This window comes from Geotrypetes seraphini, chromosome 5 (genome assembly GCF_902459505.1).
Source record: "Geotrypetes seraphini chromosome 5, aGeoSer1.1, whole genome shotgun sequence".
Classification (NCBI taxonomy): Eukaryota; Metazoa; Chordata; class Amphibia; order Gymnophiona; family Dermophiidae; genus Geotrypetes; species Geotrypetes seraphini.
This window is the reverse complement of record NC_047088.1, coordinates 161168776-161183613: the sequence shown is the minus strand read 5'-3', so window position 1 is coordinate 161183613 and position 14838 is coordinate 161168776. Positions and strand designations below refer to the sequence as shown.

At 41.7% G+C, this 14838-nt stretch overlaps 1 protein-coding gene across 4 annotated transcripts in view; it reads right to left on the bottom strand.

Annotated features, from left to right (window-relative positions):
• MAP2 (microtubule associated protein 2) overlaps positions 1 to 14838 on the bottom strand; it is a 744831-nt gene that overhangs the window by 313114 nt on the left and 416879 nt on the right. For all 4 annotated transcript variants that reach the window (XM_033944572.1, XM_033944576.1, XM_033944575.1 and 1 more), the window contains one exon: positions 7392 to 7542. The gene's annotated coding sequence lies outside the window, so the exon portion shown is untranslated. The remainder of the gene's footprint in view (positions 1 to 7391; positions 7543 to 14838) is intronic.

Here is a 14838-nt window from a genome sequence, read left to right as displayed (position 1 = left end):
TACCACATCCTCTGGCAACGCATTCCAGAACTTAACTATTCTCTGAGTGAAAATTATTTCCTCCTATTGGTTTTAAAAGTATTACTCTGTAATTTCATCGAGTGGCCTCTAGTCTTTGTAAATCTTGATTTGATGCAGTAAAAAAAAAATCGATCCATTTGTACCCATTCTACACCACTCAGGATTTTGTACACTTCAATCATATCTCCCCTCAGCCATCTCTATTCCAAGGTGAAGAGCCCTAACCTCTTTAGTCTTTCCTCATACAAGAAGAGTTTCATCCCCTTTATCATCTTGGTCACTCTTCTTTTCTAGTGCCGCTATATCTTTTTTAAGATAAGGAAACCAGAACTGAATGGAATACTCAATATGAGGTCACACCATTGAGCGATATAGAGGCATTATAACATTCTTAGTCTTGTTTACCATCTCTTTTCTAATAATTCCTAGCATTTTGTTTGCTTTCTTGGCTGCCGCCACACATTGGGCAACAGGTTTCAGTATATTGTCCATGTTGACATGCAGATCTTTTTCTTAAGAGCTGATCCCCAAGGTGGACCCTTGTAGCCGGCACATAACATGGTGGCTTTACAGCATACACTGATTCATATAAGCAGACGGCATGGAAAGGGACAGGGAATAGGCAAAGACTATTCTTTGCAATTAATTATTCAGTAGCTTAGCATGTGTTAATAGCATGTGTTATAGCAGACAATGCAGGTCTGAAAGCTGCCTCCCCACACTCTAGTGTGTGGAAAAGCTCCTGTGCTGGCAAAGAGGAGCTGAGACAGGGTTGCTGGAGGTCAGAGGAGGAACATTGCACAAAAGGATTTAATTCTAGAAGCTCTGCACGTCTTTCCATTTCACTGCATACTGTATATTTGCATCAGATTCAAAGCAGATGTAAATGTATGAGGTGAAATATAGCAGGCCGGCAGCAGTTATAAAGGGAAGCCCCATATGGAAAAGAGACAGCTGAGGGAAGATATGATTGAAGTCTACAAAATCCTGAGTGTAGAATGGATACAAGTGGATCGAGTTTTCACTCCATCAAAAATTACAAAGACTAAGGGACACTCCATGAAGTTACAAGGAAATACTTTTTAAAACCAATAGGAGGACATATTTTTTTCACTCAGAGGTTGTGGTAAGAGCGGATATCGTAGCTGGTTTTAAGAAGGGTTTGGACAATTTCCTGGAGGAAAAGTCCATAGGCTGTTATTGAGAAAGACATGGGGGAAGCCACTGCTTGCCTTGGATCGGTAGCGTGGAATGTTGCTACTCTTTGGGTTTTGGCTAAGTACTAGTGACATGGATTGGCCACCATGAGAACGGGCTAATGGGCTTGATGGACCTTTGGTCTGACCAAGTAAGGCTATTCTTATATTCTTATGTGAGGTTTTCTTTTGCCAACAAGTTTGCAGACCCAAGTGGAGATGGTCCTTCAGGCTTCCAAGCTCTGCTGACAGCTGAAAAATTACTCTATTAACATAGTTCTGCCTGCTGGAATTTTGCAGACAAATCTAGCACTAGAATGGAGAATTAGAACCACTGGAAATCTTAAATACAGAGAAGAAAGAAGGTTTATATTAGAATGCATTCATGTAACGAACCAACCTATAATTAATCCAACACGCAGAGCAGGAGAAATGACAGAATACAGCAAAGTATAAAAGAATTAATCCCTCCCATGCACAGATGTAACTTCAAGGGCCAATTATTTAAAAGTCTGAACTTAAACAATAGCTGGTTATTTTAAGCGAGTTGTTTATGGTCTGGAACAGTCTTAAAGGCAGAATATTATCCCATCTTTCCCTACAGACCTCTACAAAGAGCTTGCAGATCTAGTCTCCCCTGGACATACTGTACTGCATATACTCTGCAAGACACTAGTTCTTACTTTCTGATAACGACAAAGCCCTTTTTGACTTCTTTATTTTCATAGCTTTAAAATTTATCATCAACAACTAGAAAGATAATTCCCATTTATTATTACACATGTGGTGGAACTGGATTTTGATGTACCAAAAATACAAAGACAACCTTTCTTATAACTCTCCAAATTACTCTTTAAAAATCAGTAAATGGAAGTCTGTAGACTGTTTTCTTTCATAATTCAGGAACAATTTTCTTTATTCACTCAGGATTTTGTAGACTTCAATCATATCTCCCCTCAGCTGTCTCTTTTCCAAGCTAAAGAGCCCTAACCTCTTTAGTCTTTCCTCATACGAGTGGAGTTCCATCCCCTTTATCAAATTGGTCGCTCTTCTTTGGACCTTTTCTAGTGCCGCTATATCTTTCTTGAGAATCAGAATTATTGGTTAGCATTCAGCATTAGGGTTCCTAGACTTATAGAGTTGGGGTTCCAAGATTTATAGAGTTGGGGTTCCTAGATTTATAGAGTTGGGGCTCCTAGATTTATAGAGTTGATTTTGAAAAGGGGGTGGAAGACGTCAGTGGTGTAGGGAGGGTGAGAGGCACCTGGGGCAGTGGCAGCCCTCCCTGTCTTCTTCTCTGCCCCCCACCATCCCTACATGCACCTTCCCCGCCATACCCCCTCCCCACTAATGCGCGTGCATACTGCTTCCCTTCCCACGTACCTCTGTAATGTTCCTGACACGAGCAGAAACAACCAACCTGTCGTAGCTGGGCTCTCCCTCTGATGTCACTTCCTAGGCATGGGTTCCGGAAATGATATCAGAAGAACAGGCGATGCAGGCACAACAGCAGGTTGGAGATTGCTGCTCAAACCAGGAATGTTACAGAGGTATGGGTGAAGGGAAGTGGCATGCACATGCTATAGTGGAGGGGCGGAGAGGATGGCAGGTGCCTTGCCCCTATGAAGACGGCTCCTGTGGTGGACCCTCCCCCATTTACTACACCACTGGGAGAAGTACAGGGTTCCAAAATATAGTGGTGAGTGGGCCACTAAATTCCTCTGTAAAATGTATGGCTGAGATTTAACTCTAGCTCTGTAATCAATATGTAGTGGTTTCAGAGTTTAACAATTTCTCCTACTGATAAGTGCAAGTGGGAGGATGTATTCAAATAAGAGATAGGTGTTGGTGATGTAATTTGTTGATAATAAAACCGTGTATTGAGAGAGGGGTTTCATCCTTCCTCATTCAGATTCTTGAGGTGCCAGGGATACAGGGGCGTGCTTGGGCTCTAAGCAAATAGTTTTGTGGGCCAAGGTAGACTAGGACAAAAAGCAGAAGCAGAGGTCCATAGCAGAGGCAGGAAATCAACAGCAACCCTCATAAGAATCAGCAATTAAACCTGAAATTTTCAAATCCATCTTTATTAAAATCTAAAAAGCACCCAACATGGTTAAAGTTCAGTTTCATAGGCACCTCTCTAATGCATGCCTGCAGATTACTAAATTTGGGAATGATGTGAATGAATTTGAACAGCCTGAGGTTTGACCTATTACAGTTTAATCTCGTTATAACGGACTTGCTTACAACTGTAGCGGATGAGGTCAGCTGGTTCCGGCTGTGCGCCTTTATAAACATGCAGAAAATCATCGGATACAGCGGACTCGCATATAACGGACTTTCGGATACAACGGACAACCAATTTGGTCTCCAGAGCCGCTTTTAACTGTAGTTTTGTTCGGCTATGACGGACATGCAGGCTCTGCCTATAAGGCACGTGGGTATGCTGGTAATATAGTATCAAAATGCAGCCCAGAAGAAAATGACAGATTATTTTTCTTTCGTGCCATACCAATGTTTTGCTGAGTTTTGTTATTGATGTTGCTGATATGCTTGTGCAGTGACTGTTGTTCATTGATTGTAAGTTGTTTCAAGTTGACCTAAATAAAGTTTTTAAAAAATGCAACTCTGGATATAACGGACCGTTTTTCCAGGTTCCTTGAAGTCTGATATAAAGAGATTATACTGTATTTACAGTATTTATTCTTTGTGTACTTTTGAAGAGTGAATAGACAGATGAAGAAATATTTTCAGAGATTAGGAATGCTGACAAATTAGGCAACAGTACAATAATGAGTGATTTCAATTATCTCTCCACAGGAACGTAAATCCACAGGAAAGAGTTGGAAAATATCAAAGAAAAAAACCAAAAGGCAACTCTCTTCTGTCAAATTGAATGGAATAGGCTGGCTCACTTGTATCGTAAAAGTGGAGAAAAAAGATCTCAAAGCAATACAGGAGTGTCACAAAACAGCACCAAGCTGCATCAAAGTAAGCTCTCTGTCATCATAGGTCAAAAAAACTCCAATGCATCTAAGCCAGACAAACTTCTTCCTTAACAGGTAAATAATATTTCTGTGAACATCCACTACAAATATGAAATGACATAGCACAGCAGTCTCGCAACTATATCAAACCATCTGAATATGCTGTGAAGTGCTCATCCCCTGATGACACTTTGGTGAAACGGGGTCTCCTGTTGGGATTATATAAGCTTGGAACTGGCAACAGCTGAATGCTTCAACAGATAAGTGAACTTTTCTGGTTTGATATATTATAATGAAGATAGTTTGATCAAAACACCAGGGAATTATCTTATTCCAGTGAACTCCAACTAGCCAGGCACTCTTCATCTGTTAGTCACTTAAATCAGGAATCTTGCAGGCCACCAACACTTACTGGGTAAATTTTACATCAGGAATGCAAGGGAGGTAAAATTCCTAGACATATTAAATGACTGCTTCTTGGACATACATATTCAGGGCTATACAGTCTCTCCTCATATGTCTTTTGGCGCAAGCCTCCTATCATTTTCGTCGCCCTCCTCTGTACTGCTTCAAGTCTTCTTATGTCCTTTGCCAGATTTGGTTTCCAAAACTGAACACAATATTCCAAGTGGGGCCTACCACTAGACCTGTCCTGTACCCTGTCCCAGCCTACCACTAGACCACCAGAGGGGGGACATAATTTTTTTCCTTTATTTTTTCTCCGCAACAGGGGAGTGCGTTTTATGGTCGGGTGCTTATTATAGAACAAAAAATATGGTAAGTGTTCTGAAAGGAGAAATAGAAACGCATGATGGAGGGAGGAAAGGCTGTGGCTCACTGGCTGAGCTTCTGCCTTTGCACCCAGAGGTTGTGAGATCAAATCCTGGTGTTGCTCCTTGTGACCCTGGGCAAGTCACTTAATCCTCCAGTGCCCACCACTTTGAATTTAAGCTTTGAAATGCCAAAGCTACAAAAAGGCAGTATACAAGTCCCCATTTCCTTTTCCCTTGCTTTGTCTTGAGTGAAATGGAAAGATACTACTAAAGTAGATCTCCCAGTTATGAAATCCCCAGAGGTTTCCAATAAGCCAGAAACATCTAAAGTCAATTGCTGATGCTGTTTGTGTCTTTTTTCCCTGAGAATATTCAAAGGGACATAATAAATATTATTTAAAGATAGAAATGTAGTATCTGAAAATCTCAAAACATCTTTTAAATATTAAAACAAGTCCGTGGGTATTATAGAATAAACAGATAGAAAATTCAATATCCTAATATTCAAATGCCTATTATTATATATATTTTTTATGTGTGGTTCATTTACTAATTACTTTGCTATTCAACCACAAGAGTCCTCTGTTCTTCATAGCAACAACAGCCCCTTTTCTACGGTAGGTTTTTTCCTTAATACCTCTAGAAGTTCTTGTTTTAGTGTTATGGCTCCAACCTTCTAGGATTCGCTTCCTCTTTATCTGAGGATGGAACCATCTCTCTTGAAATTTGAGTCTACTGAAGGTCTACTATTTCTCTATGGCATTTGAACTGAACTCTCTTCCATCGTCCTTCTTATGGTTCAATTTTAAGTGAAGACCTCCTTTTTTAAACTCCTTCCTTGTAAGTCCCTTTACCTTTTCTCGTTTACCTTCATACTCCCATTTATTCTTGTACTGTTTTAAATATTGTTTCTTGTTATACATGTCTTCCCATCCTCTTATTTTGTACATTATAAACTGCTTAGATTTTCTATGTTTATATTTTGCAAAATATCAAAAAAACTTAACCGGAACCTGGTACTAGTTTGCCTAATTAAGGCATGTTTGTATAACCAAAACGGACAAAGCAGCATATTCAAACTTCAGTTTTGATTTTAACTTTTTGTATGCCATTACATGGGCAACTCTATTTTGGACAGGTTGTAGAAGTAGGAATAGGTGAGCACGTCTCCAGATTCACCAGTAGTTTAGAACAGAATCTGCCAACGGAGACCCTGTTCTGAAATTCAGAAGAAATGAATGTTTATATACCAGGTCTGTGCAACATAAACATCCATTTCAGAAAAAATTAATGGCTATAATATCAAAGGGTTCAAAAATAGCATATAACTGGTTATAGTCGCATAACTGTTGTTCAGTGTTAACATAAATGGTTTAATTCCAGCACATGAGGGGAGAGTGTGGCACAGTGATGAAAGCTACAGCCTCAGCACCCTGAGGTTGTGGGTTCAAACTCACGCTGCTCCTTGTGACCCTGGGCAAGTCACTTAAGCCCAAAATCTGTAACCGGCGCCTAAGGTTAGGCACCTATTAGGGGAGGGTCAGTAGGGTGGGCAGACTGGATGGGCCGTGGCCCTTATCTGCCGTCAATTTCTATGTTTCTATGTTTCTATTATATTTTGGAGGTGCCCAACTAGATAGGTGCCTATCTAAATTGATTAACAAGCTCAATTAAGCTTTTTAATCAGCAATAAGGGAAACTTAGGTGCCTATTACTTAAGAGCGATTCTGCAATAAGGCGCCTCTAAAAATTTAGGCGGCCTTCAAAAAAATAGGCGCTATGCACGTTAGACATGGGCGTGGCTACGTATTAGGCACCTTGTTACAGAAGCACTGTTCTTAAGCGTGCTTAAGCGCTCACATAGGCGCCTACCTTTTAGTTGTGCCTAGAGCTGGCCTATTTATTGGGCGCCTCCAAATTAGGTGCCGCTCAACGGAATTCATTAAACAGCACCCAATTTTACTTGAATTGTGCTGAACAGTGCCTATATCAGCATCTAACTTTTGGGCGCTTCTTATAGAATTTGCCCTTTAATCCCCCCATTGCCCCAGGTATATTAGACAGATTGTGAGCCCACTGGAACAGACAGGGAAAAATGATTGAGTACCTGAATAAATTCATATAAACTGTTCAGAGCTCCCCTTGGAGAATGGTATAGAAAATTGAATAAATAAACATAATCGACTATCTTTGCAACCGTAGAAACATAACCAGTTATTAATTCGACACTGTCGTAGTGAACAGTTTTCCTTGCTAATTTGGTTATTGTACATTTTTGTTTTGCCACCTATCCCAATATTTGATCCTGTTGGTTCCTTTGATTCAGATATTTCTAGTGGGACTGAATACTATGGAAAGTTTCATTGGAGGCCCCATCATTTCGATGGACTAAAGAAGTACTGAAAGAGTTCTACCTGCTGCTTTGGAGAGGGTAATCTATCGACGGTGTCTCTCCGAAGGTGTTAGAAGCAGGTCCAGCAATGACTTCTCTCACTGTTCCAGAACAATGGTCAAACAGCAGCTTCCTGCTTCCAGCAAAGCTTCTTATCCTCCACAAACTAATTACTGCAAGAGAAAAAAACATTAAAATGGCAATGAGCATTGATGTGATTGTCAGCTGGTGCTAAACACAACAAAGAGTTTGCGTCTCTAAATTCACCTGTGTGCATATTACTACAAAAGAGAGAGCTAGGGAGACATAATATGTATTTGGCTGATTGTGACTTTTTAAACATAAATTCAAAAATAAGTGGCATCACTCAAGGCTTGGTACAGATAAGGAGCAGTACTCATGTTCATAAGCAGCAGATTTTGGTACTTACAAGAGTAACCAGCAAATTTTGCAAAACTAGCTAGCCAGTTAATGAGCCAACATACCCCCTCTTCTTTTTTTAAGTTGATTAGGTAGACCAAAGAGATAACCATAATTCCCCTCTCAATCACTCTAAGCCCTAGATCCAAACTAGCAGTTAGATTACTGTCATGCAGTGGTGTAGTAAAAGTGGAAGGTACCATCTTAGTAGGGGTGACAACCAGTAGTGGCAGAGAAGTGATGTGGCTGGCGGGGATCCCCAAACCTCACCAGCTGAACACTCCACACATCTCTCCTCTTCTCCCATCAATGGGAGGCTCTCAACTGCACCTCTCGTGCTTCTTAAATACTTCTATACTTTGCCAGCAATGAGAAGAGACTCCTACCCACTTCTCACACTGGTCCCAAGCCTTACCTCTGACATAACTTCCTGTTCGTGGGACCAGGACATTACACCAAAGGGAAGGCTCAAGCTGGCGTAAGCAGTGGGTAGGAGGCAGGGCCGGATTAATCAATAGGCTCAATAGGCACGTGCCTAAGGCCCGAAACTGTGAGGGGGGCCCGCTGAAGGAGGACGACTCACCTTGCCATTTTTTCAAACAGCAACGGACCCCTCCCATCAACGGCAATGCCCCCCCCCCCCCCCCCCGCAGCCAGATCTTTTACAGGAAGGTCCCGTGATAACTGCTTCTGCTGGTCCATCCCCCTCCGACATCACTTACTTGCTCCGGAAGAAGTGATATCGGAGGGGGATGGACCGGCAGAAGCAGTCATCGCGGGGCCTTCCTGTAACAGATTTGATTGCATTGCTGTTGCTGTGGGGCGGGCGTTGCCATTGCTGCTGGGGGGGCCTGTTGCCATTGCTGTGGGAAGGGGGGCGTTGCCGTCAGCTGTTCTAATGCTGCTTTCGGGCAAAGGCTCTCAGCGGGCAGACGGCAGCTGCAATGTTTGGAGGGGGAGAGAGAAAGGAGCATGGAAGGATGGTGGAGGGAGAGAAAGGGGCAGGGTGGTATGGAAGGATTGTGAGAAGGATGGTATGGAAGGATGGTGGAGGAAGAGAAAGGGGAAAGGGTGGTATGGAAGGGTGGTGGAAGGAGTGAAAGGGGCTGATGGAATTGGTGTGTAGGGGAAGGGGAGAGATATAAGGGGAAGGATACTGGATGGAATTGGGTTGAAGGGAAAGAAAGGGGGCAGATACTGATGGAATTGGGGTGCAAAGAAAGGGGAGAGAGACATATGGCGGAAGGATCCTTGATGGAATTGGGTTAAAAGGAGAGAAAGGGGCAAATGCTGATGGAAGGGAGGAGAGAGTGAAATGCCCAACCATGGGAGAGGGGAGGAGAGGAGAGAGATTCCAGACCATTGGAGGAGGTAAGGGAAGATGATGGATGCCACACCAATGTGTGTGGGGGGGGGGAGAAGAGATGGAAGGGAGAGGCATGCAATTTCTGGAAGAGGCACAGAAGGACAGAAGATGAAAGGAAGAGAGTGACAAGAAGATGAGGAAATTAGAAACCAGAGAAGACAAAGGTAGAAAAAAATTTCTATTTCTATTTTTTTTTGCTTTAGGGGACATGCATCACTGTTTCTGTGGTGTTGCATTGTATGCAGAGTCCAGCTTCTTGGTGGTTTTATTTAACCTTTGTCTACGTATTTCTATTTTATCACCCCTTTTACAAACTAGAGCATTTTTAGTGTTGGCCATGGCTAAAAACCATACTACAGTTTTATAAAAGGGGGAGAGATTAGTTTGTGATTACATATTCCATACTAGGCGAAGGTGTTTTCTGTGTTCTGTTTGTATGAAAAACATGATTTTTTGTTAGCGTTGACTAGCCTTGTTTGGCAAAATGCATCAGGCATGGTTCTTGGGAGCACCTTGAATTAACCTGTTTTGAATCTCCTTATTTTCTGCCAATCTTCTTTTGTTTCACGTTGAATTTTTTGGTGGACTGCTTGCCCTGTTGTTTTGTTGTGCAAGTTAACATACATGGAGTGGAACGTACTAGAGGAGTTACAGATTTGGTTGTTTATACATATGGGTTACAGTTGGTTGATGTAGAGTGAGGCAGTTGTGAGGCGTTGAAACTTGGTTAGTAGGTGGGAAGGGAAGGAAGGGGGATTTGTTCAGAAATGTTTGGGGGTTGCATAGAAGAAAAACTGTGCACTGGTATGCTAATCTGTGTTTGTTTTGAATAAAAAAAGAAATACAAGTGGAAATAAAGAAGTAAATAAGAAAACAGATAAATGGGACATGGGCAGGGTAGGGGCCCAGTGTACTTGGGTGCCTAAGGGCCCTCAAAGAATTAATCCTGCCCTGGTAGGAGGAGCCCCTGCTCGCTGCCACTGAACAACAGAAGGATTTAAGAGGTGCTGGGGGGAGGGGAGTCAGTAGAGAGGCCCTCCCGTCATTGTGGAGGGGATGGCACCTTCTACCCCCAGCACCATCTTCCCTTACTATGCCACTGCTGTCATGTCTGACTTGTAGCATATGAGTGATCAAGCTTATTTATTTGTATTTCTTATTCATGTTGAAGAGAGACCAAAGAATTATGTATTGTCTGCATGTGAAAGCTATCAAAGTGGTGTACATTCAGATATAGTATTTTTCAGTCCCTTGTGGGCTCACAGTTCGAGTTAGCTGAGTCCAACAAATCACAGAAGACTCAATTGATATTTCATGGCAAAAAAAGGGCTGAAGGAGAAGACTTGGAAGAGGAAAGCTTTTAGAGTGCTTGCAGTAGCCTGGTGGAATAAACTCCGTGGAATTAAAAGGGGATGTGTCTTTATTCTTATTTAGGAAGGGGTTTGACATTTTCCTTGTTTCCTTCTGATTGCTAGGATGTTATAATTGTGACCTTGCAATTACTATGTTTTATTATTTATGTACACCAAATTTGTGATGTATATATAATGACATGTATGAACATTAAGTGGTAATTTTTCTAACAGGTTATCTATGTAGAGAAGGCAAGAAGGTGCCTCTTTCTAGCCTCTCTCTCTTTATAAAATATTCTGTACTATGGAGTGATCTGAAACCAGATTGAAAATTAGTGATATAAAATTATCTAAATCAGGGCTGCCCAAAAGGTCGATTGCGATCGACCAGTAGATCGCAAAGGCAATGCAAGTTGATCGCGGAGCCCATCCCAGGCTCCACAATAGACTTGCGTTGCCTTTGCATTCTGTTCTCCCTGCTTCCACGACACAAGGCCAGGCCCAAAGCCTTACCAACTCCCTCCCCCTCCCCTCCCCGACATCAATTCTGATGATGAAGAGGAAGTTCCGGGCCAGCCAATCGCTGCCTGGCTGGCCCAAAACTTCCTCTCCGACATGAGTCATCCTATTAACCAAATTGCCAGAATAGCATAAATTAGGATTACAAGAGTCCCTGATATTGCATACTTTTGTTTTAAAATAATTAGCTAGCATATCCGGATGGAGGATTTTCATGTTGTAAGTGACAATATGAAGTAACACTTGTCAAATCAGTAACCAGTTTAAACAATAACTTTGTGTCTATTACAATTGATCCAATTTGGACTCTGTGATTTTCCTTTAGTAATTTTTTATTATCACGGGCTAAATCTCTCCATTGTTTTTCAACAGCACTTTGTCGATTTTTGCACCATGCTCGCTCCAATCTACTTACCAAGCATTTTAATGTTAACAATTCCAAATTGAACCTTTTATCTGATTTACATTTATATGTTTATTGTTTACATTTAGGGATGATATCAAGTATTTTATCAAACTCACAAAAACACCCCTCAAACAACAGGGCTACGCCTCAGCATCTATAGCAAAAAAGGAGAAAAGACCTCAGTGTCTAAGGGGCTCTAAAAAGCTTCCCAATAGACAAGCCAGTCTCAGACAAAGTTTGAAACTAGCAGACACATCCTTGGTCAAAAAAAACTCCTTCAAACTCTAGTAGTATAATCAGAGTCACACATCTCGTTTTATAAACTTTTTAAATTATTTTAAATATTTTTTCATGAGAAGTGTCATAAAAATCACTTATCTGAACAGATAGCTGTTTGAATGTAGTCCTGGGGTTAGAAAGCAGGAACAAAAAAATGCTCCGTGGGAAGTCAGTTGAAAGCTAATTCAAGCGTGTCCATTGCTACACTTCCACAATCATCCAACAGGGCTCCCTGTTTCGCTACAATGCTTCGTCAGGGATTTTGAGCGTCCATTCACCCGCTTCCATGGGTGAATGGACGCTCAAAATCCCTGACGAAGCATTGTAGCGAAACAGGGAGCCCTGTTGGATGATTGTGGAAGTGTAGCAATGGACACGCTTGAATTAGCTTTCAACTGACTTCCCACGGAGCATTTTTTTGTTCCTGCTTTCTAACCCCAGGACTACATTCAAACAGCTATCTGTTCAGATAAGTGATTTTTATGACACTTCTCATGAAAAAATATTTAAAATAATTTAAAAAGTTTATAAAACGAGATGTGTGACTCTGATTATACTACTAGAGTTTGAAGGAGTTTTTTTGACCAAGGATGTGTCTGCTAGTTTCAAACTTTGTCTGAGACTGGCTTGTCTATTGGGAAGCTTTTTAGAGCCCCTTAGACACTGAGGTCTTTTCTCCTTTTTTGCTATAGATGCTGAGGCGTAGCCCTGTTGTTTGAGGGGTGTTTTTGTGAGTTTGAGATTTTTTGGACATCCCTTCTTGTGTTTTTGGATTTTTATCAAGTATTTTATGACATATTTCACTGCTCGCTAAAATTAACCATGGGCACAATAGTGGAGACTGAATCATATTTATTCTATAAATCTGCTCCATCAATATATGATATTGTGAATACCTGCCACGTATTGATCTGGTTACATTTCTTGGTTAGCTGCCTTGCATTTAGCATACAGGGCAGACACTTACTACATGGGTTCATGCTATATGCATTTGCAGATAGAAGAGGTGCACCCATGCTTATCCATGTAATGAGGGCCCTTAGCTCTGCCCATACCAACGTATGGACAAAAAGAAGATTGCAGCCTGTGAAACCTCCCACTGTGATCACCAAGGCCTACCCTCCTCACTCTTCTGACTGACACCTAATCCAAACCATTCACAACCCTCCTCTCCTGATTCAATTTCACACAATATAAGCCTCTAGCATAGGGGTCTCAAAGTCCCTCTGTGAGGGCTGCAATCCAGTCGGGTTTTCAGGATTTCCCCAATGAATATGCATGCGATCTATGTGCATGCACTGCTTTCAATGCATATTCATTGGGGAAATCCTGAAAACCCAACTGGATTGTGGCCCTCAAGGAGGGACTTTGAGACCCCTGCTCTAGCATGACCCCCCCCCCCCCCATCCATTCCCCCTAGCTCAACACTCCTCATCCTGCATGCACTTACCCATAATACCACTAGCAGTCTAGTGTATGGGACATGAGTAATCTCCTCCTCCCCCCCCCCCCACCACACACCATTCCTGTCCTGTTGCTGCCAAGATTCAAAATGGTGGCTCTGACCATAGCAATAGTTTCAAGATGCTGCCACTTAGGGTCTATGTGCCAAATAAGGACAATTGCACTGACTGGTTTTAGTGTGTTATCTGCTTATTGTGTCTTAGTAAACAGGGTCCTTAGATTGTAAGAATAGAAAATGACCTACTGCATCTGAATATACCTTGACGTGAACTACTACAGAAAAAGTGTGAGCTAAATCAAAATCATAATAAAAACATTCACAAAATTCTCTTGTCCTACACTCCTCATGTTACGCATACGCCCATATAAGACATTTGAAAAATTATAATTTGAAAGTTGCATGGCCTTTCTACATATAATCTATTCAGATTTATTCTACTAACAGCACACTACTGAATGGGGAACTGCACCTCCAGCCACCTTCTTTCTGTCTGCAGAAAAAGTCATGTACAGGAAGTCTGACAAGCCGTTATTACCTAAATGCCATTTTACAATGCTGTAATTACATGCTATTTACGTGCGTCATATAAAAGTCAGTAATACTTCCTCCTTCCAGGTCTGAATGATATACATAGGATTTTATCTCCTTAAAGCAGCTACTATTATGCAGATTGGGTTAGAATGAATAATAGAAACGTAGAAACTCCTACCCTCCCTAAGAAACATAGAAACATGATGGCAGATCTAGTCTGCACATCTGCAGTCACCATTATCTCTTCCTCTCTCTAAGAGATCCCATGTGCCTATCCCAGGCTTTCTTGAATTCAGACACAGTCTCTGTCTCCACCACTTCCACCGGGAGAGTGTTCCACACATCTACCACCCTTTCTGCAAAAAAGTATTTCCCTAGATTACTCCTGAACCTATCACCTCTTAACTTCATCCTATGCCCTCTCATTCTAGAGCTTCCTTTCAAATGAGACTTGACTCATGAGCATTTATGCCATGTAGGTATTTAAACATCTCTATCATATCTCTATTCTCCTGCCTTTCCTCTAAAGCAGGGGTGTCCAACCTGCGGCCCCGTGAAGTATTTTGTGTGGCCCCGGTCGAGGGCCATGCAATGTTTTCCTCTGCTGCCCCCTGGTGTTTACCATCTTGCCAACTCCCTCCTCTGTCTTGCTGTAGCATTTGCGCGGCCCCAGAAACATTTTTTTCGGCCAATGTGGCCCAGGGAAGACAAAAGGTTGGACACCCCTGCTCTAAAGTAAATCAAAAGTATCTCAAATGCTGCCAAAGGCACTTGAAAGACACTAGAGAGGAGAAGCTATAGGCATGTAATCAAATTTTCAAATAAACTATGAAACTATAGTCAATAGGTCAAGACAGAGAGCCAACTGTTAGCACACTTACTCATATAAAGATGAGACAGCAAATTAAATATTAATAACGAGTAAGATGTGCCCTCAGTGTGATGGAATAAGCAATGAAGAGTGCAATAATATAACCACTCCAGCGCTTAACCATAGAAGCTGTAAAGGAAGGAGAACCAACTCACTTCCAGCTGCACACCATCATAGGGCACATCAGTGTGCATAAATCAAAACAGTGATAATAATAAACATTTCCAAATCAATTTATTTAAGAAGCCTTCATCGCGTCT